The 23,973-nt window shown below is 42.6% G+C and overlaps 1 protein-coding gene and 1 long non-coding RNA gene across 2 annotated transcripts in view; both read left to right on the top strand.

Moving 5' to 3' along the window:
- The first annotated feature begins 606 nt into the window (after positions 1–606).
- Positions 607–15,274, top strand: LOC127194368 (uncharacterized). The gene is made up of 3 exons (XR_007831251.1): positions 607–757; positions 1,516–1,554; positions 14,999–15,274. It is a non-coding gene; the product is annotated as an uncharacterized LOC127194368 (long non-coding RNA).
- Positions 15,275–19,359: 4,085 nt separating this feature from the next.
- Positions 19,360–23,973, top strand: part of Traf3 (TNF receptor associated factor 3) — a 72,058-nt gene continuing 67,444 nt past the window's right edge. Inside the window, exon 1 of the mRNA XM_051151666.1 lies at positions 19,360–19,466. The gene's annotated coding sequence lies outside the window, so the exon portion shown is untranslated. The remainder of the gene's footprint in view (positions 19,467–23,973) is intronic.

A 23,973-nucleotide genomic window follows, 5' to 3' on the forward strand; every position in this document is an offset into this window, starting at 1 on the left:
TCCAGGCGGACCCTCAGTTGGGCTTTAAAATCTTTTCATGTTTTTCAGGTCTTGGAAAATGGCCTGTTGAAAATACTGCATCATTGTAGGGTGTCTAGCAAAATAGTATACAGCCATCCTTTACTCAAAGGAGAGGAAATGTTTCCCTTCTCGCCATATTGTGACATCTTATATATTAAGGATTAGTCTGAAGGTGAAAATTCTCTGGCTAAAGCAAATCAAACCTTTAAAATGTGAAATCTGGGAACATTTTCACAGGAGTCAGAAACCCCTGTGAGTAGGCGCTGGTAATCAATTCTGACAGCCGTTGGGTGCCAGCCTCACTGGTTCAAATCAGACCTCATCACGGACAAGGTTTAAGATAGATGTAAGGTGTCTCACCCAGACACCATCTGTTCCAGCTGTCACAATGCAGAGCCAGGGAGGCAGAGAGCTGGCCCCGCGGAGAATTCCAGCATTTTTAATACAACACATTCATGTGAATTTTTCTGTGAGGGAAAAGACCAGTTATTTTTCTTGGACGCTATCCATTCTTTTCGGAATTAATAAGATGGCCTCAGTGAGGAGACTGCGGAGATGCTCCGGGGGAAGCAGGCAGTAGCAGTAGCCAGTTGTTTCTGCTACTCTTGCTTTGAAGAAAGTCCTTCATTTAACTGGCGTCTCCCTGTGTTTGAGGTTTCCTGAGAACACTTGTGCAAGAATGCCTTAGAAAATGTCAGGGGGCAAATGAAGAAGGACTTTCTGGGGTACTGTCAGGGTAGGTATGCTAATGAGCCAAAAGGATGGGCATGGTTTATCATTCCCTTTAAAATCCTTCCCCCCCCCCCCAATGATGAAACTACCTCAGGAGATGAAACTGTCACTGTGGTGTTGCAAGTCTGAGGTAGCTCAGATACACAAGGGAAATTGCATTAAATTTGCCCATTTTTTGTTTTTTCGTCTTGTATAGTAAGACTCTGAAAACAGCACATGAGCTGACCTATCAAATATTATGCAATAGTTCAGCTTCCTCTCAATGGTCAATTTCAGAGGAGTCTCATACCCAAGGCCAACAGTGTGATTTTGAGGCATCAGGGCCCCTGTATGGGTCTTGCAAGTATTTGCAGAAGAAGAATGAGTTGTTTTATGTTGATATCTGTGTATGTGCATGCGTATGCTTACTGCATTTCAGATAGGGAGGGAAGCCGTGAAGAAGGCTAAAGTGAGGAGGGACGTGAGGCCAGAGGATTTGGAAGGTGACCAGAGAGAGGCAGCTGAGGCATGAGAGTAGGAGGGTGCTTAAGGTTAGAGCCAGAGTGAGGGCAGCCCAGAGGCCTGCAGACAAGAAGGCGGGAGAGAGAGGCAGCTGCAAATTGGTGTGGTCCCAGAGGAGCTAACAGAAAGAAAAGAAAATTCAATTTTAAAAAGTATAGAAGAAACATTAAGTGTATTTGTGTAGTTTCTATGATTCTTAATTAATAAAATTATAAAATGCCTTTTCATTTTGGAAAACCTTTATTGTTTTGCATATTCCAGGAAAGAATTGGGATGACAGGCCAATCCAGGAAGAAGAAGGTGAGGTTTCTGTCAAACATAGAACCTTTGTTTGATGAAACTTAACAGACTTGGGGGCAGCTGTCCAGAAGGAGTGGGATACCCTAGTGCAGGTGACTGTTGGCTTCTGGCCCTCCGGGAGTCAGATTGGCATTCTCGCTGCATTCAGACAAGCACATTATTAACTGGGGCTTGGGAGTCTTTTGCTCATTTAATTAATGTTCAATTAATGTGCCCCGAGTCCCCATAATTTAGTTACTACGCTAGGATGAGTAAGGCATAGCACCTGCTTTTAGGCGAGTGATCTGTGGAAGTCTGGAGCACCTGGGGCCGTGTGCACAGTGAAGTGCCATGGAGAACTCACCTAAGACCCACTGCAACACCTGGACAGGACTTCCCACAGGAAGAGTGAAGAAAAAAAAAGTCAAGTCACTGTCCTGCTCTCAGAGAGTCGGAAAAACAAGGAAAGCCCTCCACTTCCGTAGGAGGAAATGAGGTCTGCAAGTGTGGAGGTGGTGTGGACTCATCAGGGAGGCCTCTGGGAAGGTACTCCAGTTGACCACAGCCTTATTAGGAGGTCTGGCCCCACTTGGAGGGCCCTGAGAATGGCAGTAAGAGGGCCTTCCCTTCCCTTCTGTATAAGATGAGAGCTAGCTTGCTGCTCCGTGGCTCCTCCTGGTGTGTATGACGCTGGCAGTGCTGCTAGCCAGAGTTACTTGCAGATGTTACGTCCGTGCTGCCCTCCAGCTCCTGCAGGCTCTTGTGTGATTTGGGGCTGAAGTGGTCTGTGGAAGGGCAAAGGGCAGTGGCACATACTGTGCTGATGGTTTCTCTTTGTAGGTCAGTGGTTCTCCCCTTCCTACCACTGCGGCCCTTTCATACGGATACTCACGTTGTGGTGACCCCCAACCATAAAATTATTTCATTGCTACTTCGTAACTGTGACTCTGCTACTGTGTGAATAGTAATGTAAGTATCTGATGTGCAGGCTGTCTGAGACACTACCCCAGAGGATCATGGCCCATAGGCTGAGAACACTGTTGTAGGTAGAAAACTTGAAAAAGCTGTGGTGGTGATGGTGGTGAGACACAACCAAATTTTCCCAAACCTACCACAGTCTGGTCCTTACTGGTGAACTTGAAACATTTTAATTCTCAAGAAATGGAATATTGGACCCCATGTTTCACTTTTTATACTTGATCTTGGCCAAAAGGCTGAGAAGCAATGCATTTCACTTTTAAAACTTTATTTTGTTTATTATTACTGTGAGGGGGGAGGGGGGTGTGTGCCACCTTGGGCATGTAGTGGTCAGAGGGCAACTTTGTGGAGTCAGTCTGTCTTTCATAGTCACATGGGTTCTGTTGATTGAATTCGGGTGGTCACACTTACATCTTTGGATGGCAAGTACCCTAACCCACTGAGCGGTCTCATAGTTCCCAGTGTTTCATTTATTAAAAAAAAAAAGCTTTATGTTGATTTTAGCAATTTGAAAATTAAATAGAGTGTGGTGAGAGGAAGCAGCAGGTAAGGGTGCTTGCTACCAAGCGGGATGGCCTGACTTTGGGTCCTAGAACTTTTGGTCAAAGGAAAGAGTTGGTAGAAGGAGAGAACCAATTTTTGCAGGTTGCCCTCTGACCTCCACATATGTGCCTCTCACCTCCACAAAAAAATGTAAAGGAAAACAAAAATGAAATGGAGGTTATCTGGTAGCTTCTCATGAGGACATTTTACTGAGAAAGGTATCAGGGACTGCTGTTCTGATATCCCAATTTCTTCTCCAATTTAAATACTGATTATTATCCAGACCATAAAGCCATATTAACAAGAAGCCTGCCATCTTTTAAGTAGTGAGAAAAGTTAACCTGAATGATGCAGAATGATGCAGTCTTTCTTTCATCCAGCATCCAGTGGTGAGATGTGTCTCTAGGAGTCATGGCGATTCTTGTTTGTTTTTGAGACAGGTTCTCCCTATACAGCCCAGGTTGCCCTTAAACTTGGGATACTCCTGCCTTGGCCACCCTAGTTCTGGGAGAGCCACCATGCCTGGTGAGTCATAATACTTTTCCCCCCTAGTCAGAGTTTCCCTGTATAGTCCTGCCTGACCTGGAACTCACTCTGTAGATCTGCCTGCCTCTGTCTCCTGAGCAGAGTCATAATATTTTTGAAGAGGTTTTCCAAGGTTAACTTTTTTTTTTTTTTAGATTTATTTATTTATTGTATTTACAGTACTCTGCCTGTATGTACACCTTCAGGCCAGAAGAGGGCATTAAATCACATTATAGATGGTTGTGAGCCACCATGTGGTTGCTGGGAATTGAACTCAGGACCTCTGGGAGAGCAGTCAGTGCCCTTAACCTCTGAGCCATCTCTCCAGCCCCAAGGTTAACTTTACTCTGGAAGGCTAATGGGCATTTGGAGACCTGCATGCCAGGTATGTCGTGGTAAGCTTGGTAAATGTTTGTGTTTGGATTCTGCAAGGTGGGAGGGAAGAGAAGGAGGACACGACAGATGCACACAGTGTTCCACTGGGCTTGGAGTCTGTGCAGTTGGGCAGGCCCAATGCCTCCCTTGGTCATTTTCCTCCATGCTACTCTTGTCCTGCTGTTCTGGTACATTAGAGAGAGTTGACACAGTGGCAAACTACTGCTGTTGTTGTTTTGAATTAGAGGCCCTCTATGTAACCCTAGCTGTTCTGGAACTTGCTGTGTACATGAGGCTGGCCCGAAACTCTCAAGAGATGCATCTGGTTACAATGCAGTTGTAGATTTTATTCAGTTGTAGGTTTTTTGGTTTTGTTTTGTTCTTATGTAGTGTTTTTCAAATATATTGTGGATTGTTCAAGCAGTTTTTCATGCAACCTTTCCTTGCTGGCGTTTGCTTGCCTGTATGGGCTCCTCCCTCCCCGGTCAGTTTTCATTCCTTTTCTGTGTCTCAGGCTAGAGCAGCACCAATGAGCTTGTATTCTTTCCCAAGCCTGGCTGGGGCTGGGCTTGCAGATCACTGGTGGAGCCCAGCACATGCAAGGCTCTGGGTTTCATCCCCAGCAGCGAAAAAAATCAGTTAGGATACTCCTTACTCTGTGGTTCAGGTACTGCATGCATCTTGCTGTGTGTAGCAGGCCCTAACCTGATTTACTAATGTGTTTTCTTTCCTCTTTACCTCTTTTAATTTACATTTAAACCAGTAGTCTACCGATAATGATAGTATTTAGTCATCATGTCTTTACAGAGTTTTACAAACATTAGCTTGTTAGTGGTGAACACATCCCTGAGGCCTGGTCACTCTGTAGAGAGTATCATAGTTATAGCCCAGCCCCCGTTTATCTCAGACTTAATTATAACTACAGACGGCTTATGGGAATATAAGTTAAAAGCAAAGAAGCCTTTCCCCCAATTAGCAGTGAAGTGATGTTGGCTGTTTCAGAGAATCTGGCTTTTCAGCTAGAACCACTGTGAAGGTTTTGATGTGGAACCAGGAATGGGCAGAGACTGCGGGGCCAGCAGCTGGGGCTTGTTTCATGGCCACGTTCCTACTCTGGAGGGCTGCGCACCAGGGCTCCACCCAAGTCCCTGAGCTAATGGGGGTACTCTTTTTGTGAGCCGGGACCTCAGTGTATCTAAAAAAATTTCCCTGCCCTTTCAGGCTTGGGGGAATGCTGGTGTATCTCGACTGATCGCTAGGTTGAAACGACAAACTTTTTTGTTTGATTCTTTTTGAGACAGGGTTTCTCTGTGTAGCCTGGCTGTCCTGGAACTTGCTTTGTAGACTCAGAGATCCACCTGCCTCTGCCTCCCAAGTGCCAGGATTAAAAGTGTGCAACACCACTGCCCAGCTGTGAGATGACAGACTGTTTAAGGGAGTTGTTTACTCTTGTTTTTCCACAGTTCAGCCTGAAGTGTGAATGAAAATGAGCCACATTTGGGGATGGAAGGATGGGTCAGTGGTTAAGAACACTGGAGTCAATTTCCAGTGCCCGCCTGGAGTCTTATAGTGTTCTTTACTGCAGTTCCGGGGTTTTTCTGGGCTTCATGAGCACCAGGCATATCTACGGTGCAATAGGCCAACCACTCATCTACATAGACTAAAAGGCGAGACACATTCACATATGGAAGGATTCAGATGCCACCTGAATTCTGGTTATTCCTTCAGCTGGTGTCAAGTTACTCATCTTCTCTTTTCTGTGGAATGCAGAGCCCTGGTGAAGGGGGCAGATGAAAGCATTGTGACTGACTTCACATCATTAAAACTATATGCTTAAGATGGCTGAGATGGTAAATTTTATGTTATGTGTGTTTTACAGCAATAGAAAATAATGGTGAGGTGTGAATGTGGGAAGTAATGGGGGTGCTGGAGAGATGGCTTAGACGTTAAGAGCATGCATTGATGCCCTTGCAGAGGACCAGAGCTCAGTTCCCAGCGCCTGCACCAAGTGTCTCATAACTACTTGTAACTCCAGCTCCAGGAGGGTCAGACGCAGCAATCCCAGGACTTGTGAGGCAGCGGCAGGAGGGTTGAGAGATTGTGTAGCCTTAGGCTACATAACCAGTTTGAGGCCAGCTTGGGACACTTAGACTTGTCTCTAGAAATAAAATAAGCCGGGCGTGACACAGGCGGATCGCTCTGAGTTTGAGGCCAGCCTGGTCTACAAAGTGAGTCCAGGATAGCCAAGGCTACACAGAGAAACCCTGTCTCAAAAAAATTAAATAAATAAGTTAAAAAAAATTAAACCAGGCATGGTGGTGCACGCCTTTAATCCCAGAATTTGGGAGGCAGAGGCAGGTGGATTACCGTGAGTTCAAGGCCAGCCTGGTCTACACAGCCAGTCCAGGATAACCAAGGCTACACAGAGAAGACCTGTCTCGAAAAACAAAAAACAAACAAAAAGAAATAAAATAAAATAATTTAAAAGAAGTGGTAATTTCTCTCTCTTTTTCCTTTTTTGCATGTTTTTAACAAGGTAAAAGGCAAGCTGGACCAGAATACCTTATACATGAGGGTTGAGGGAGAACACTGGACTATGAACAAAGCCCCCCTCCCCTCTTTTTGGAGACAAGGTCTTGCTGTGTAGCTGAGGCTGACCTTGATACTTGCAGTTCTTTTGCTTATCCTCCTGAGGTTGAGTGGTGGAATTATAGGCATAGGCCACCATGCCCCGCCAAGAAAGTCTTTAGAAGGTAAAATATCTGGAAACCAAAGTCACATTGTATTTGCATAAAAGGAACATCTATATTTGGATATTTCTGTTTCTTTTTAAGAAAGCAATTTTTGCATATGATTTTTTTTATTTTAAAACTATTTCTGCAAAGCCAATCAAGAAATGTTGAAAGAAAAAACTGTGAAAGTTATCCTTGCATATTTGGGAACTTCAGCAAGCATTTAAAGTTTGACACATGGTTGAATTTTGATAAGGGTTTTTGTTGTTTGGTGTTTTTGTTTTTTGTTGTTTTTTTTAAAAATTAATTTATTCTTGTTACATCTCAATGGTTATTCCATCCCTTGTATCCTCCCATTCTTCCCTCCCTCCCATTTTCCCCTTATTCCCCTCCCCTATGACTGTGCCTGAGGGAGATTACCTCCCCCTGTATATGCTCATAGGGTATCAAGTCTCTTCTTGGTAACCTGCTATCCTTCCTCTGAGTGCCACCAGGTCTCCCCCTCCAGGGGACATGGTCAAATGTGAGGCACCAGAGTATGTGAGAAAGTCATATCCCACTCTCCACTCAACCGTGGAGAATGTTCTGACCATTGGCTAGATCTGGCTAGGGGTTTAAAGTTTACCGCCTGTATTGTCCTTGGCTGGTGCCTTAGTTTGAGCGGGACCCCTGGGCCCAAATCTGCCTATCATAATGTTCTACTTGTAGGTTTCTAGGACCCTCTGGATCCTTCTACTTTACTATTCTCCCATGCTTCTCTCATCTAGAGTCCCAATAGGATGTCCTCCCCTCTGTCCCAGTTTCCTGGTAAGTGAAGGCTTTCGTGGGACATGCCCCTTGGGCTAGTATGCAGATATAAGTGAGTATATACCATTTGAGTCTTTCTACTTCTGGGTTAACTCACTCATTATGATAATTTCTAGCTCAATCCTGTTTTGTTTGTTTGTTTGTTTGTTTGTTTTGAGACAGGGTTTCCCTGTGTAACACTGGCTGTCCTGGACTTGTTTTGTAGACCAGGCTGGCCTGGAACTCACAGAGTTCCACCTGCCTCTGCCTCCCCACGTATTGGGATTACAGGTGTGCACCCCCTTGCTCAGCAATAAGTTGTATTTTAATTTTCTCCCATTGTTTACCAGGAATGATGTTTTCTGATTTATTCAAGTATCTTAAAAATATTCAAAGGGTCTTCCTCTCTTTAAAATCTCTTAAAATAGCCCATGTCTCTCATAATCTCTTAGCTTGATTCTTTTCTTTGGTAGAAAAAAAAATGTTTATCACCATAGTGAAGAGAGTTTCTGGCATGTGGTTGGTAGTCAAGTATTTGTATAAATGAATCTGTAATTATAGTTCAGCATTTCTTCCATTGAGATAAAATTCACATGACATACAATTAACTGTTCTAAGGTATATAGTTCAGTGGTATTTAATGTACTCAAAACGTCATTCAACTACTGGGTCTTTCTAGGTCAAAACTTATATTCTTTTTTTTTTTTTTCTTCAAGACAGGGTTTCTCTGTGTAGCCTTGGCTGTCCTGGACTCACTTTGTAGACCAGGCTGGCCTCGAACTCACAGCGATCCACCTGCCTCTGCCACCACACCCGGCTAAAACTTATATTCTATACCCTTTGAGGAATCACTTCCCTCCCTTCCTCCCAGGCCCTGACCTAGTCTGCTGTGTGTGTCCATGCATTTGCTTATTTTTAATATGTCTTTTTTGTTCATTTGTTTTGTTTTGTTTTGTGACAGGGTTTCTCTGTGTAAGTAACCTTGGCTGTCCTGGACTTGCTTTGTAGACCATAATGGCCTCGAACTCACAGCAATCCACCTGCCTCTGCCTCCCGAGTGCTGGGATTAACGGCGTGCGCCACCACCACCAGGCTTTATCTGTTCATCTGTTTGTGAACATTTAGTTTTTGTCCTCTTTACTGTTAGGAATAATGCTGCCATAAGTTGATGTTTAAGGGCATGTGTGTTCTCCGGGATGTACCTCACAGAGCAATTGTTGGTGAGTTTAACTTATTCCTACCACCAGGATTCCACCTTCTTCACTAAAACTAACTTGTGTTATTCTAGTACATGAGCTGCTGTGTCACTGTCATTCTGATCTGTCATTTCCTGACGGCCAGTGAGGCTGAATGTCTCTGGGTGTGCTTGGTGTCTATTTGTGTATGTTGTCAAATGTCTGAGCCTTTGTCTCTGCTTTAATAGGGCTGATTTTCTCCTGTTGATTTCTAGGAGCTCTTTATAGATTGTAGACATGACACCCTTTAGATACACAATTTGCAACTATTTTCTCTATTTAATAGAATGCTTCATAAATGTTGTTAATAGTATTCTTTACACAGAAGTTTTTTTTAAAAGATTTATTTCTTTATTGTATATGAGTGCTGAATCTGCAGAAGAGGGCATCAGATCACATTCTAGATGGTTGTGAGCCACCATGTGGTTCCTGGGAATTGAACTCAGGACCTCTGGAAGAGCAGGTGGTGCTCCTAACCACTGAGCCATCTCTCCAGCCCTACACAGAAGTTTTAATTGAAGTTCTTTTCTTTCTTTCTTTCTTTCTTTCTTTTGTTACTTGTGCTTTTGGTGTCAAGGCTAAGAATCTACTGCTAAACCATTAAGATTTTTTATCCCTATGTTTTCTGAGAGTTTTACAGTTTTAGGCTTTATGTGCAGGTCTTTGGTCCATTTTGAGTTCATTTTTGTATAGAGATCAAAGTAGGTGGTCCCACTTTTTTTGTAGATGGTTACCCAGTTTTCCCAGCACCATTTGTGAAGAAAATACTTTTTCTCCCATCGAAAGGTCCTGGCTTCCTGTTGAAGACACTGGGTGTAGGTGCCTGCATTTACTTCTGGACTCTTAGCTCCGCTCTCCTGCCTTGCGAGCTTAGCCTCGTGACAGCACCATGCTATTTGATGGTTGTAGCTCTGTAGTAAACATTGAAGTAGTAAGCTTGGAAAATGGGAGTGTTCCAACGTTTTCACTCTCAATATTGTTTTGACAGTTTTGAGCCCATTGGTGTTTGTTGTGAATTGTAAGGGTTGCTTTTCTGTTTCTATAAAAATGGCTACTGGAATTTTAATTGGGATCACACTGAATTGCTTTGGAGTTGCCATTTTAACACTACCATCCACTCCATGGACATGGTGTCTTCTCACGTGTCTCCTCAATCCCCTTCTTCCTTTTTTCTCTCCTTCCCTTCTTTCATGGTGCTAGAGATTGACTGAGGTCCTCAACGAGAGGTGGACAAACACTGTGCCACGGAGCCATGTTTCCTCAGTGCCTTGTAGTTTCGGTGTATAAATATTCACCTCTTTGGGTAATTTTATTACTTAATATTTTGTTCTTGTGGATTCTACTGAAAATAGAATTATTTTATTTTCATTTTAGATTGCTGATTGTGATGTATAGAAGCACCTTTTTTTGTGTGTTTGTTTGTTTCTTCAAAACAAGGTTTCTCTGTGTAGTCCTGGCTGTCCTGGCTGGCTTTGAACTCAGAGATCCACCTGCCTCTGCCTCTGCCTCTTGAGTGCTGGGATCAAAGGTGTGTGCCACCACTGTCTGGCTTTTTAAAAAATGTGTTTGGGAATCTTGCTTGTGTGCATATCTGTGCATTGTATACATGTCTAGTGCTTACAGAGGCCAGAAGAGCACATCACATTCCTTGGGACTGGAGTTACAGATGATTGTGGGTTCTAGGCATTGAACCCAGGTCCTCTAGAAGAGCAAGCACTGTGCTCTTAACCTCTTAGCTATCTCTCTAGGCGCCTGTGGGACGTTCTTGGGCCATTTTCTATGCAAAGAGAGATACATTGTATCCGATTTCCAGCCTGATGCTTTACCTCTTTTTTCTTCCCTATCCAGGATAGTGATGAAGGTCATAGTGGAGGTGAGCATCCTTGTAAGGCTTCTGATCTCAGAGGACACTTTCAGCCTCTCGCTGGTGCAGTGCTTAGCCTATGTAGGGCCCTGGACTTGCCAGGTTGGGATTAGTGCAAATCCTTAAAGGCTTTATTATAGTAAGGGAGCTCTTGTTCTTGTCTGTTCCTAGTTTGTTGGTTTTGTTTTGTTTTTGAGACAAGGTCTCTCTGTGGTGTCCTGATTGTCCTAGAGCTTGCCTTGTAGACCAGGCTGGCATTGAACTCACAGAGAAACTCTTGCATGCTGGGAGTAACGGTGTGTACCACTAATCCCAGCCTTTAATTTGCTGTTTTTAATAATAAAATGTTGTTGAATTTTGTCAAGTTCTATTTATTTTTCTTTGAAGACAGGGTTTCTCTGTGTAGTTTTGGCTGTCCTGGACTCACTTTGTAGAGCAGGCTGGCCTCCAATTCACAGGGATCCACCTGCCTCTGCCTTCTGAGTGCTGAGATTAAAGGTGTGCGCCATTATGCTTGGTTTTGTCAAATTCTTTCATATTATGAGAATGAACATGTATTTTTTTCTTTTTTCCTAATAATATACTGTGTTATATTGTGTGTGTGTGTGTGTGTTTATAAGTCTGTGCGTGTTTATTTGTATAGGAACATTGAGAAACACTCAGAAGAAGCTTGAGACCATCCTGAGGTGTTGTTTCTCAGGTGCAGCCTACCTTCTTTCGTGAGCCAAGATCTCTCACTGGAACTTGAGGTTTTCTAGTTAGCCTAGGCTGGCTGGCCAGCAAGCCGCCTGCTTGTCCACTTGCCTTGTGTGTGGTGGGGTCAAACTCAGGCACTCATGCTTGCATAGCAAGCGCTCTTGCTGACTGAATATTTCTCTAGCCCTAGTGATTCTGTATACTGACTCATCCTTGCATTCTTGGCATAAATCCTGATTTGTCATCTATGCAGTCCTTTTAACAGATACTGGATTATGTGCCACAACTGTCCTGATGATGTTTGTGCTTGTGTTCTTAAGGAATATTAGTTTGTAATTTTCTCTTCCTTTGTTAAATAGGTACCAAAAGGTATATCATATTTATATAGAATTTTGCTACCAGGTCTCCCTATCTCCAGTCATATAAAAATTCTAGGAGGGAGCCAGGTGGTGGTGGCACAGGCCTTTAATCCCAGCACTTGGGAGGCAGAGGCAGGCAGATTGCTGTGAGTTTGAGGCCAGCCTGGTCTACAAAGTGAGTCCAGGACAGCCAAGGCTACACAGAGAAACCCTGTCTCGAGAAAACCAAACCAAACCAAACCAAACCAAACAAAATTTTAGGAGGGTTTCAAAACAGGCATGTAGCTTCTTATTTCCCAAACTTGTCAACACATGGCTGTAGTATTTATTGGCTCTAGGGTCAAGCATTCCCCTTACAGCAGGGAAAGTCATGACTGACATTGATGTTGGATCTGTTTCTTTACAATAAAACTTTATTATACAACCCAACTAGCTTATACAAGAAGGAAAAAGGTTAAAGGGACAAAAGAGTGAACCTTCCGGTAGCCGTTCCATGGGACAGGTCCTTAGGTGTCTCTCTGGCCCGCGTGCTGGTCCAGCTGGTCCGCTGCTCTCCCCGCACTCTCCCGCCCAGCTGACTTGGTTGCTCTCTCTTCCCCAACTCCCTGAGTCACGTGGGAAGGACTGGCTCCTTCTCCCGGTGAGGGTCCGTTAGAAAGACAATAGTCCAGGTGGGGTTCCCAGGTCTGCTTCCTGAATTCCAGACCCAGGATGGCTACACTCAGTCTGTCACAAGGTATTCATGGGGTGCCCAAGGGTAAAGCCCGCCAAGACTGCTCCCACCTCTGACAAGCTTAATCTTTCCCACACATTACATCCATCACCTTGTGTCTACCAACAGAGAATCAGGAAGATAGGAGAAAGGTGTACTTCATTTATTTGGTTCTTCTGTTCCAGGTAGCATTGATTGAAGTTGCCCTTGGGATCTGTCTGGTGGCTGATCTGATCTCAAGGATCTGAGATGTTTGCACAGCTGTGTGGTCGGAAGGTCTAGATCAGTGAGTGTGGTCTCAGGTCTGTTGTTATTGATGTCGTTGCTGAGTACGGGTGCTCAGAACTCCTAGACAGTGAGCTCCTTAAAGTGTTGCTATCTTAAACTTGAGTTTGGAAATCACTGTGGTGTTATTTCTGCCTCACGGCCCATTCGGAGTTAAAGGATGGAATGTAGATCAGATGGCCTAATGAGCAGAGTGTAAGGATTTGTGATTGGTCACTCACCACTGCATGTGATGCTCAGGCAGCACAGTGCTCTCAGTGGACTGTCAGGTACACCTTTGGGTGGAGAATTTAGGAATGAACTCTGGAATGACAGTCACTGAATAAAAATCTATGTATCAAGAGCTGTTTTGCTCTTTTTTTTTTTTTTAAGGGTTTGTTTGTTTGTTTGTTTATTATGTCTGCATGTACACCGCAGGCCAGAAGAGGGTTTCAGATCACATTATAGATGGTTGTGAGCCACCATGAGGGAATTGAACTTAGGACCTGTGGAAGAGCAGTCAGTGAGTGCCCTTAACCTCTGAGCCATCTCTCCAGCCCTGTTTTGCTCTTTTCTATACCTGGTCTTGCTGTATAGCCCAGGCTGACCTTGCAGTTGCTGTCTCCTGCTTCTCACCCTAAGGGGAGGGATAATAGGCAGAGTGCACTCGCGAGGGTACTCTCAGCATTGAGCTTGGGTCTGTCACCAAAGATCTTTCTAAGAGTTTGATTAGTGGTTTTTTAGGTGCAGCTTTGGGTCCGTGATCTTTTCCTTCCTGGAAGTTTATTTAACATGATAAGTTGAAACTCATGTTTGGAAGTTAAGTGACTATTTTTCTCTGTTCTCTTTGGTTTTTCAAGCCAGGGGTTCTTTGTGTAGGCCTGGCTGTCCTACTGGACTTACTTTGTAGACCAGGCTGGCCTACAGACTTAGAGATCTACCTACCTCTGCCTCCCAAGTGCTTGGATTAAAAGCATGTGACACCATGCCTGGCTAGTATTTCTGTCCGGTTTTTAAAAAGCTTCATTGGGAAAATAATAATGGGGCTGGAGAGATGGCTCAGTGGTTAAGAGCACTGTCCACTCTTCCAGAGGACCCGGGTTCAATTCTGACCATTCACATGGCAGCTCACAATTGTCCGCAACTCCAGTTCCAAGGGATCTGACATCCTCACACTGCCATACATACAGGCAAACATCAATACACAGAAAATAAAAGAGAGAGAGAGAAAATAATAGTACGCCTGTATATCATAAATTTCCTTTTTTTCATACAGCTCATTCTAGCAATTTCCTTAGAGACTTGTTAGAATGGACTTGTGGCTGTGTGTAGAAGGATGGGTCAGTTAGTGTGCGCAGAGGTGCTGCATCAACTCTAACCTGGACGTCTCATTTTCTATGACTCTTGCTTTCTCAGCCTATCTCAGCTGATGGCTGTAACACTACTGAGCCAGGCCTACGATGTTGATGTCACAGGGCACTGAGGGAGTGGAGTTAAATAATGAAACTAGACGTCTGCCTTTCCAGTCACAGTGCGTTGGAATCCGTGAGGGGAAGGCATGCCTGCTTGCATCTGTACTGAGAGTGCCAGCGTTTCTGGCCAGGGAGTCGCTGGTGCTGTGTTTCACTTCTAGGCATGTGGCCTTATTGAAAAAGCATGAATGAAGAAGAGCATGTTCTGCTTTAAGTGTGTGACGCACCAGAATGACTGATGGGAAGTTTCAGGGAACTGTGGGAGCTTCTGCTTCCCTCCATGACTCCAGAGGTCAAGAACTTCTGGTCTTATATGGTCTGAGGTCTGTTGCCACAGTAAAGTTACAGATGTGATTTTTGTTTGTTTGTTTGTTTTGGGTTTTGTTTTGTTTTTTCTTAAAACAGGGTTTCTCTGTGTAGCCTTGGCTGTCCTGGACTCACTTTGTTGACCAGGCTGGCCTCGAACTCACAGTCTGCCTCTGCCTCTGGAGTGCTGGCATTAAAGGCGTGCGCTACTGTACCTGGGTCATTTTAGTTTTTAATTCCTTAAATTTGCCAGTTTTTGAAATGTCATGTAGGTCAAAAATATTGCTGTCTGTAAGCCTCTGGCCATGTTATATGATACAATGTACCTTCCTCATCCACTGTTACCTTCAGGGTTTTCTATACCACAGTGTGGTGACTGTGGCCAGGGCTGCCCAATGTAGGGGACAATATTGGGTAATTAGTCTTTGGGGAGGGAGGTGACTGAGGTGCAAGGACAACAGCATTTCACACAAGTGCTGCCTTTTTCCTGTAGTCAGATGTCCTCCCCTGAGCCCCCTCAGCTAACTTGCCTTACTTACTTCTGAGTTCTGGTTCTTAGAGCGTTGTTTGCCCTGTCCTCTGATGTATTAATACAGTTAACTTTTTGTTTTTTCCTAGGGTTCGTAGGAACTGCTTCAGGCTTTTGTCACTTACGCTTGGAATGAAGCCCATCAGGTATGGTTTAACCTCGATAAGAAGCTTTTTGAGTGGTCTTCCCTGAGACCACACCTCCTCATAGAAAGCTTTGGCCTTCTGTTTTTCTGGGCATGACTTTTTTCCTTTTTCCTTTTTTTTAAACTTTGAGATATGGCCTCATTTAGCCTAGGCTGGCCTTGGACTAAACGTGTAGCCAAGAATCACCTTAAATTTTGCCTGGATCTATTTTCCAAGTGCTGGATTACACATTTGTGCCATCATACCCAGCTGCTTTGTTTGGGAGTTTTGTTTGTTTGTTTTGTCTTTTTAAAAAGGTCTCACTATGTAGTCCTGGCCGACCTGGAATTTGTTATGTTGACAAGGCTGGCTTCAAACTCACAGAGAGCTCCTTGTGTTAGCCTCTACCTCTGAGTGCTGGAATTACAGGTGTGCACCACCACACGCCATTTATTTAAATGACCTGTCTCTGAGTGTCCACTGTTTGCCCAGAACCTGGCAGCAGAGAAGCATGGGGCAGTTTTCTCTAGTGGTTAGTGTTACCACAGTGCAGGTGGATTTTTTGTTGCAGGGCCCCATCTTCTTGGAGACCTCAAAGGTTCCTGTTAAGAATGACCATTGTTTATTGTACAAAATTTAAGTATTTTTAAGTTCCATTTTCAGCAGATCTCCAAAAGCTTTGAGGACCACAGTCTTATTAAGTACATCTGAGGCACACAAACTTTGTCCTTAGGTGCTTGGTTCAGACTCAGACCCAAAAGCACTCACAAGAAGTTAGATAAGGCTCATTTTAGAACTAGTTAGTATTCTGTGTTGCTTCTAGTGTCCCAACAGAAGGTTTATATATATACAGTAATCTTACAGATTTTGAAATAATATTTATGCCCAAAGAAAAGTTTAGGGCTGAAGAGATGGCTCAGAGGTTAAGAGCACTGTCTGCTCTTCCATAGGTCCTGAGTTCAATTCCCAGCAACCACATAGTGGCTCAGAGCCATCTATAATGAGATCCAGTGCCCTCTTCTGCCTGCAGGTGTACATGCAAATAGAACACTGTGTACATAATAAATAAATCTTTAAAAAAGAGAAAAGTTTAGCTGTGCCTGGTGGCACATGCCTTTAATCCCAGCACTAGGGAGGCAGAAGCAGGTGGGTCTCTTTGAGTTCATAGTCTGGTCTACAGAGTGCATCTAGGACAGCCAAGGCTACAGAGAGAAACCCTGTTTCAAAAAACCAAAATAAAAAAACCCCAATAGGCTATATTCCCTTACTTTTTGTTTTCTTCTGCCATAAAAGGTGGCTCTTCTGATATGAGACAGGTTTTGGCATGGGTTTAGAGAAGAAGAGAGCCATGCTCCAACCCCAAAGCCAGCATTAATTTTTAATTGAATTGGGACCACAGAAAGACCATTTGCCACTTGCCTGTAGAGGGCAGCAGAAACAAGCTGGAAGTCAGTGATACCACGTAGCCAATTTACTCTTTCTTTGGACATTTTCACTTGGAATGTCTTTTTCTTTTCTTCAGATGTTTCATTTGACCAATGGTCTCCAGATTTCTTAGTTGGATGCTTTTATTCTCCTGGAAAGATAAAAACAAAACCCTGCACCAACCCTAATTCTGGTGGGTTCATTTTTTGGCAGGTTATATTTTTCCCAGGGCGAAACGATTTTTGGCAGCAGCAGAATTATTATCTTTCAATTGAAAATTTAAAAATTCTTTTGAAAAATTGAAACTAAATATACCTTAGTATATGTAGATTAATATACCTATATTCCCCTTTCTTCTTATCAATTCGAGGCCTAAGTGTATTTATTTTTAGATCACAAAGGACATTCACTTTGAACATCAGCCTGACTTTTGCAGTGGATTTTTTCCCCCTGAGACAGGGTTTCTCTGTGTAGCCCTGGCTGTCCTGGACTCTCTTTGTAGACCAGGCTGGCCTCGAACTCACAGAGATCCGCCTGCCCCTGCCTCCCGAGTGCTGGGGTTAACGGTGTGCGCCACCACCGCGCCCAGCTGCAGGCAGATCTTAAATCTAAATTGTTGCAGTTCTCACGTGCCCACCTCTGCCTCCCAAGCATTGGCATTAAAGGTGTGTGCTTCCCAAGTGCTGGGACTGAAGGAGCGAGCCGCCGCCTGGCGATGGACTCCGTTATAATAGTTGTTCTCATTGGATTGTCCTGGCTTAATTTAGTTCTCCATTTCCCCTCATTTTTTAGTGTTAAGAGTAAACTTTCGGGGCTGGAGAGATGGCTCAGTGGTTAAGAGCACTGCCTGCTCTCCCAGAGGTCCTGAGTTCAATTCCCAGCAATCACATGGTGGCTTGCAGCCATCTATAATGTAATCTGATGCCCTCTTCTACAGATAAAGCACTCATATGCAATAAATAAAATAAATAAATCTTTTTTTAAAAAAGTAAACTTTCAAGTTTTTTGCATATGTGATCTATCATTCTTGCTGATTTATTCTGAATTTGTTCCCTGGCAAATTTGAATATTCTAGTCTTAAACCTGATGCCAATTTGTCACTATTTCCTTATCTCCTTAATTGCTTTTAATACAAAACAAACAAAAAAATATCCTTTTTATTTAAGAAGAAAGCGCAAAAGCTGATGTCCAAAATGGCATGGGCCATGTGGCAAATCTACAGTCAAACATTTTAACCTGGAATTAAGACATGTGGTTTAAGAAAACCCATTTTTCATTTCATGACAGTAAGGCAAGTGTGTGTTTGGTAAATTATCATTTGAAAATATTATTTTTTATTTTTATTTTTTCATGGCTGATCAAATGAAAGGCATTTGTTAGTCTTGATAAATTAGTTTGGACTGAATGACCATGCTGTCTGGTGAACTATTGCCTCTCCTTGTTCAGGAGATCGCTCCTGTTTGAATCTAATCTTTATCAATCTTGATGGTGTCATAGCTTTTCTTCTCCTGTAGAAACAAAGGCAAAGCCTCCTCCCCACATAGCACATGTCCCAGTTTCCATCCTGAGGCCAGCACGTCTTTAAACTATGTTGATACAGTTCAGCAGTTTCCCCTATTACCCATGTTTCTCTACAGCTCTTGTTCTTGTCTCATTAGCATTTACAAATTTTAGAGTTAATAAATCACTGTGTAATCTATCTTGGGGAGGGTTCTTTATTGCCCTTTTCTGTTTAATAAGCATATCTTTTAAAGTGTGATTAGATCTTTCCATAACTGCTTGACCTGTAGGTTTGTGTGGTATACCTGTAATAGGCTCTATGCTGTAATATGCAAAAAAAAAAAAAACTTTCTTCTTACTAGAGACATATGCTGGAAAATTGTCAGTCTTAATTTGTACAGGTGTCTCATAATAGTTATAATTTCTAATAAATGTGCAATTACAGAATCAACCCTTTCAGAACTTAAAGCAATTGCCCATTGAAGTCCTGAATATATATCTATGGTATGGTGCACATACTTTAATTTTTCAAATTCTGAAAAATGAAACACATCCATTTGCCAAATTTCATTTATTTGGGTACCTTTTGGGTTACTTCCTGCAGGTAATGGACTTTGAGTATACAAAGAACAAGTAGACATTTCTATATAATTTCCTTGGGTTGTTGGCAAGTGACAGAAAAATCTTTAAACCTTTGCTGTTAACATGGTGTTTCTTATGAAATTCTTAGGCTTTTAGCCCATTTCCTATTAATAACTGATCACTTTCATCATTACCTTGTGCTGGAGGGCCTGGTAGACCTGTATGGGACCTCACATGTCTTGTATACAATGGATGGTTTCTATTTCTGATTACTTGTTGTAGTTGAATAAATAATGAAGTTAATTCTGAATCATCTGGAATAAATTCAATATGTAAAACAATTCTTTCTGCATATTGAGAGTCAGTAACTGTATTAAGAAGTTCAGAAAAATCTAATAACACCAGAAAAATGGCATACAACTCCAGTTTTTGAACTGAATCATAAGCACTTTGAACTACTTTACTTATTTTTCCTGACTTATAACCTGCCTTTCCTGACTTATTTGCATCAGTATAGAATGTAGGGACTCCAGAAATTGGTGTCCTTTTTACTATATGAGGCAGAATCCAATTACTTCTTTTTATAAGCTGATGTCCCTTGCTTTGGGGATATTAGTTGTTAATTGTGGTTCTGCCTCTCCCGGGAAGGCAGGGACACTGCTGGCCTGGAAGTGCCTCTTCACCAGAGGGGCCTAGTGCCCTTAGTCTCTGTGCAGAGGATGAAGAGCGGTTCTGAGTGAGCGCGGACCAAGGTGTAAGGTTCCACCGCACAAGATCTCCAGTGGGGGGAGGGGAGGGAGAGAGTTTCTCTGCAATAAGTGTTACTGCTCTTTTAGCTGGGTTGCCAGCACTAGGCCATGTAGCAGCGGGGAGCTCAGGGCTCTGAGACCAAGTCAGTTGGCAGCGAAGGTCTGGCCTGACTGGGGTGAGTTGGGTGTCTGCTTTGGGAACAGCCAGCAGCTCGCTTTCACAGATTGGCACTGCAGCGGGGTGGAGTTGAACAGCAGACGCTTTTGGCAGCTGGGCACGTTCTAGTGGTGATCTTGGTGTTTCTGCAGCAACTGCCTATGTGGCAGTCAAATCCAGGGGTCCAGTGATGAGTTCTTCAGGGAGAAAGAGAGCCCTTCTTTCCCTTCCCCAGTGCTACAGCCCTGAATAAATCGCCAGCCTCAGGCACCTTGGTGGAGTAAGTGGTGCGCCCTGCTTGATGTCATGTGAAACAGGGACTTAGAAACCTTGGGCAGTGGGGAGGGGCTTTGAAGATGAATGCACCTCATTGGCTGGGACTTAGGACTCTGGCAATTCTCTATTTGCATGGGGAAAGATAACAGGTGAGAGGCACAGAAACAAGGAGAGAGCTTTGTCTGACACCTTCCATTCTCAGGATAAGATTTTAAATCTCAAGTTTGAGATTTGAACATGCTCCATTTTGCTAGTCCCATGCCAGCTCCCCTGGAGGCGTGGTCCACAAGCCCCACAGTTAATCTCTCCCCCAAAATTACTGCAAGCTCTTTGGCAATGTTCATTTTCTGTCCATAATGTCTCAGTATTAGTAAAAGGTACCATACTTTCAGCTAATTGATAAAGTCTCAATTTTTTTTTCTTTCAGAATCAATTCAGAAACCTTTTCTACATAGGTCTTTAGTTTTTTACTCTGTGTGCTAAAAATATCCACTCTAAGATATTATCTTCTTTCTGCATAAGAATTCCTGTGGGAGAATTGAGTAGAAGGCAAGATAACTAAAATACAAGCCAGTTTTGGATCCAAGTGATTGATATGTCCATCTTGTAATCTCTTTTCTACCATAGTCAGTTCTCTTTTGGCTACATACAGGTGATAATTTTCTTGGACTTATTTAAGTCCTTATCACCTTATAAGGTGTGAAATAAATTACTTAGCTCTTAATTTAGTTGTGGGCTATAGCCAGTTAATATCTCCCAGCAATTTTTGAAAATCACTAAGATTTTGTGGTTGATCTCTCCTGATTTGTACTTTCTGTGGTTGAATTTTCTATAAACCTATCTTTTATGCTAGATAATTGATAGAATCTCCTCTTTGTATTTTTTCAGGAGCAATTAATAATCCCCAGCAACACAAAATTCTCTTTACTTCATCAAATATTTTTCCTATGATATCTGCATCTGAATCAGCCAGTAAGATATCATCCATATAATGGTAAATTATAGACTGAAGAAACAGTTTGTGGATTTTGTTTTGTTTGGCTTGGTTTGGTTTTTTAAGACAGGGTTTCTTTGTGTTATCTTGATTGCCCTGTACTGGCTTTGTAGACCAGGCTGGCCTCGAACTCACAGCCATCCACCTGCCTCTGCCTCCCGAGTGCTGGGATTAAACGTGCATGCTACCACACTCAGTTTATGAATTATTTCTAATGACTGTTGTACAAAATGCCAGTACAAGGTAAGACTGTTTAACATTCCTTGTGGTAAGAATTTTCAGTGATAGCTCTTTAATGAGCAACTATAAGTAAGTACTAAGAAAGCAAGGCCATGGCTTAGGTGATAAAGAAGGCAATGAGACTGCAGGCGTAAAGAGCCCATTGTCTGAGTCATCTTACTTATGGCTCTTAAATCTGTTAACATCCTCCATTTTCCTGATTCCTTTTTTATAAATTGGGAATTCCATGGGCTGGTAGATTCCTCAATGTATTATTGATCATTTAGCTGCTCCTGTACCAGTTGTTCTAGTGACTGTAATTTTTCTTTGTCATAGGCCGTTGTTCCACCCACTTAGGCTTGTCAGTTAACCATTTCAAAGGTAGGGAGGTTGGTACCTTCTTTGAAAGACCAACAGCTTTGTGTCCTGCTTATGTACAACCTGGACAACCTGTGACTGTTCTTGATAATATCTTTTAATATTTTTCTCAGAACCATTCTTTATGGTTTGTTTCTGAGATTGGAGGAATGTTAATGTGTTTTCCATTGCTGTAACAAATGATGTCCCTATAAATTTGTGGATATATAGCCACATAAGGCTTTACTTTTTCTGTTTGCCCTTCTGGCCTGATACACTCGACCCGTCTTGCACTTTGTTTTAGTGAGGATGTTCAGTCCCTAGAAGCTGAATATTTACCCCTATGGAGGCCAAGATTTGGTGAAATGATTGTTACGTCTGCTTTTGTATCCATTAAACCTTCAATTATTTTGTTTGTTCTTATTTTTTATTTTTGAAACAGGGGTTTTCTGTGTAGCCTTGGCTGTCCTGGACTTACTTTGTAGATCACAGTGACCTTAAATTTACAGAGATCTGCCTGGCTCTGCCTCTTCCAGTGCTGGGGTTACAAGTGTGTGCCACCATGCCCAGCTAAGCCTTCAATTTATTTTCTTTCTTCCTCATTCCCTCTTTCATTTGTTTGTTTTTGTTTTTTGAGTCAGGGCTTCTCTAGCCCTGTGTAGCCCTGGCTGTCCTGGATTCACTTTGTAGACCAGGCTGGCCTCGAACTCACAGAGATCCTCCTGCCTCTGCCTCTTAACAGCATTTTCTGATGGCAAAAGTTTACCTTGCCTGTTCCTTGTTAATCCCCATTCATTAGTCTAATGCCAGTCTTTGCCACACCTTCTGCAAACTCCAGAAGGCTGGGGTCTTCTATCTCTAGAAAAAACATTATTTCTAGGAATGCCTTGCCTACAATCCCTTTTCAGATGACCTCTCTTACCACAATTGAAACAAATACCATTTTGATTTTTCCTTAAAATTTTAGAAATCACTTCTCCCATCAGATTAGCAGCATAAACACAGGAGCCAGTATCACCCATACTGCTGATCCGTCCCTCTGTTGGTGCCGGTCTTGCCTTTAAAGATGGAATCATTCTTTTGCATTCTGAATTAACATTTTCAGAAGCTAAAGACCCGATTATTATTTTCCTGACTTCTGAATCTGATGCTACTCTATTTACAGCTAACGTCAATCTTTGCCCAAAAAAAAAAAAAAAAAAAAAAAAAAAAAAAAAATCATTGAAGGCTTCTTTTGGGCCTTGTATAATTTTAGTAAATAACTCAGACCTCTTTTTTGAGTCTTCAGCCTTGTCCTAAACATTTAGAACTGCTAAACAACATAGTGTAAGGTGTGATCATCAAATTTAAGTTGTCTTTGTCACTCAGTATATTGACTTTCATCTAGCAATTGATCTTGGAAACTATTTGTTTTTGTTGATTTGGTTTGGCTTTTTTGGGAGGGAGATGGCTTGAGTCAGGGTTTCTCTGTGTAACAGCCCTGGGAGTTTTCCAGGGGGTCTGATGCTCTCCTCTGGCCTACTTGGGGATCAGGCATGCACACACCATAATTGTACACTCAGACAAAACATCTACACACATAAACGTTTTTCTTTTTCTTCTCTGCCCCCCACCAAGACAGGCTTTCTCTGTGTAGCCTTGGCTGTCCTGGACGCAGAGCTTTATAGACTAGGCTGACCTCGAACTCACAGAGATCCACCTGATTCTGCCTCCTGAGTGCTGGGATTAAAGGTGTGCGCTACCACACCTGCAGATCTTGGGAGCTGTTAATACCTCCAGCCCTATTTCATTGTTCTGTGAACTTCGCTTCCTCATTCTACCATGTTTGCCATTATAGCTGAGGGCCAGCTTCCAATATTGTTGTTATCAGATCTTTCCAGTCTCAGGGGATGATTCTGTTCTGATTTGCCCATGAATGTAATATCTACTTCACACAGGGTGAATGCACATCATATGAAATGAACACTTGTTTAAATCTTCTCAAGTCTAATATTTCTGTAGGATTCCACTTAACTTATTTATAACTTTGGGGGTGTCTATGGTCTCTTGGTAGTTCTTGTATAGTAACTGGATACACTAAAGTTGGTTTTCTTTTTCTTTTTTCTTTTTATTTATTTATTTTTTATTTGAGACAGTTTCTTTGTGTAGCCATGGCTGTCCTGGGCCTTGAACTCACAGAGACCTACCTTCCTCTGCCTCTCCAGTGCTAGGATTAAAGGTGTGTGCCACTGCCACCACCACCACCACCACCATCTGGCACTGAGGTTGGTTTTCTAACCTTGGGCTGCCCCTTTTCTGTTTCATAATATGATGGCTTTGTAGGTTCTTGTCTAAATTCCTCAGTCTGTATCTGAGTATTTTTCCTATTTCCATTTATAGGTCTTTCTACAGCTTGAATCTTATCAGTCAACTTCACATACTTGGCTATTCAGGGTAAAATATGAAGTGCGAGACTGATAGTAATTATAATTGGCATTTTGTTGATCTCAGGTAAAGTCATTTATCTTTTCATTTTCTGCTTCTATTTTCTCTTTCTTTCTTTCTTTCTTTCTTTCTTTCTTTCTTTCTTTCTTTCTTTCCCTGCTTCTGTTTTCAGGCCATCTAAAGTAGCACTATCCAGGGTTCTAACACCTTGTATTATGATATTTCCCATTCTTTGTTTTTTTGTTTTCTGTTTTTT

The sequence above is a fragment of the Acomys russatus genome, chromosome 1 (assembly GCF_903995435.1).
Source record: "Acomys russatus chromosome 1, mAcoRus1.1, whole genome shotgun sequence".
NCBI lineage: Eukaryota > Metazoa > Chordata > Mammalia > Rodentia > Muridae > Acomys > Acomys russatus.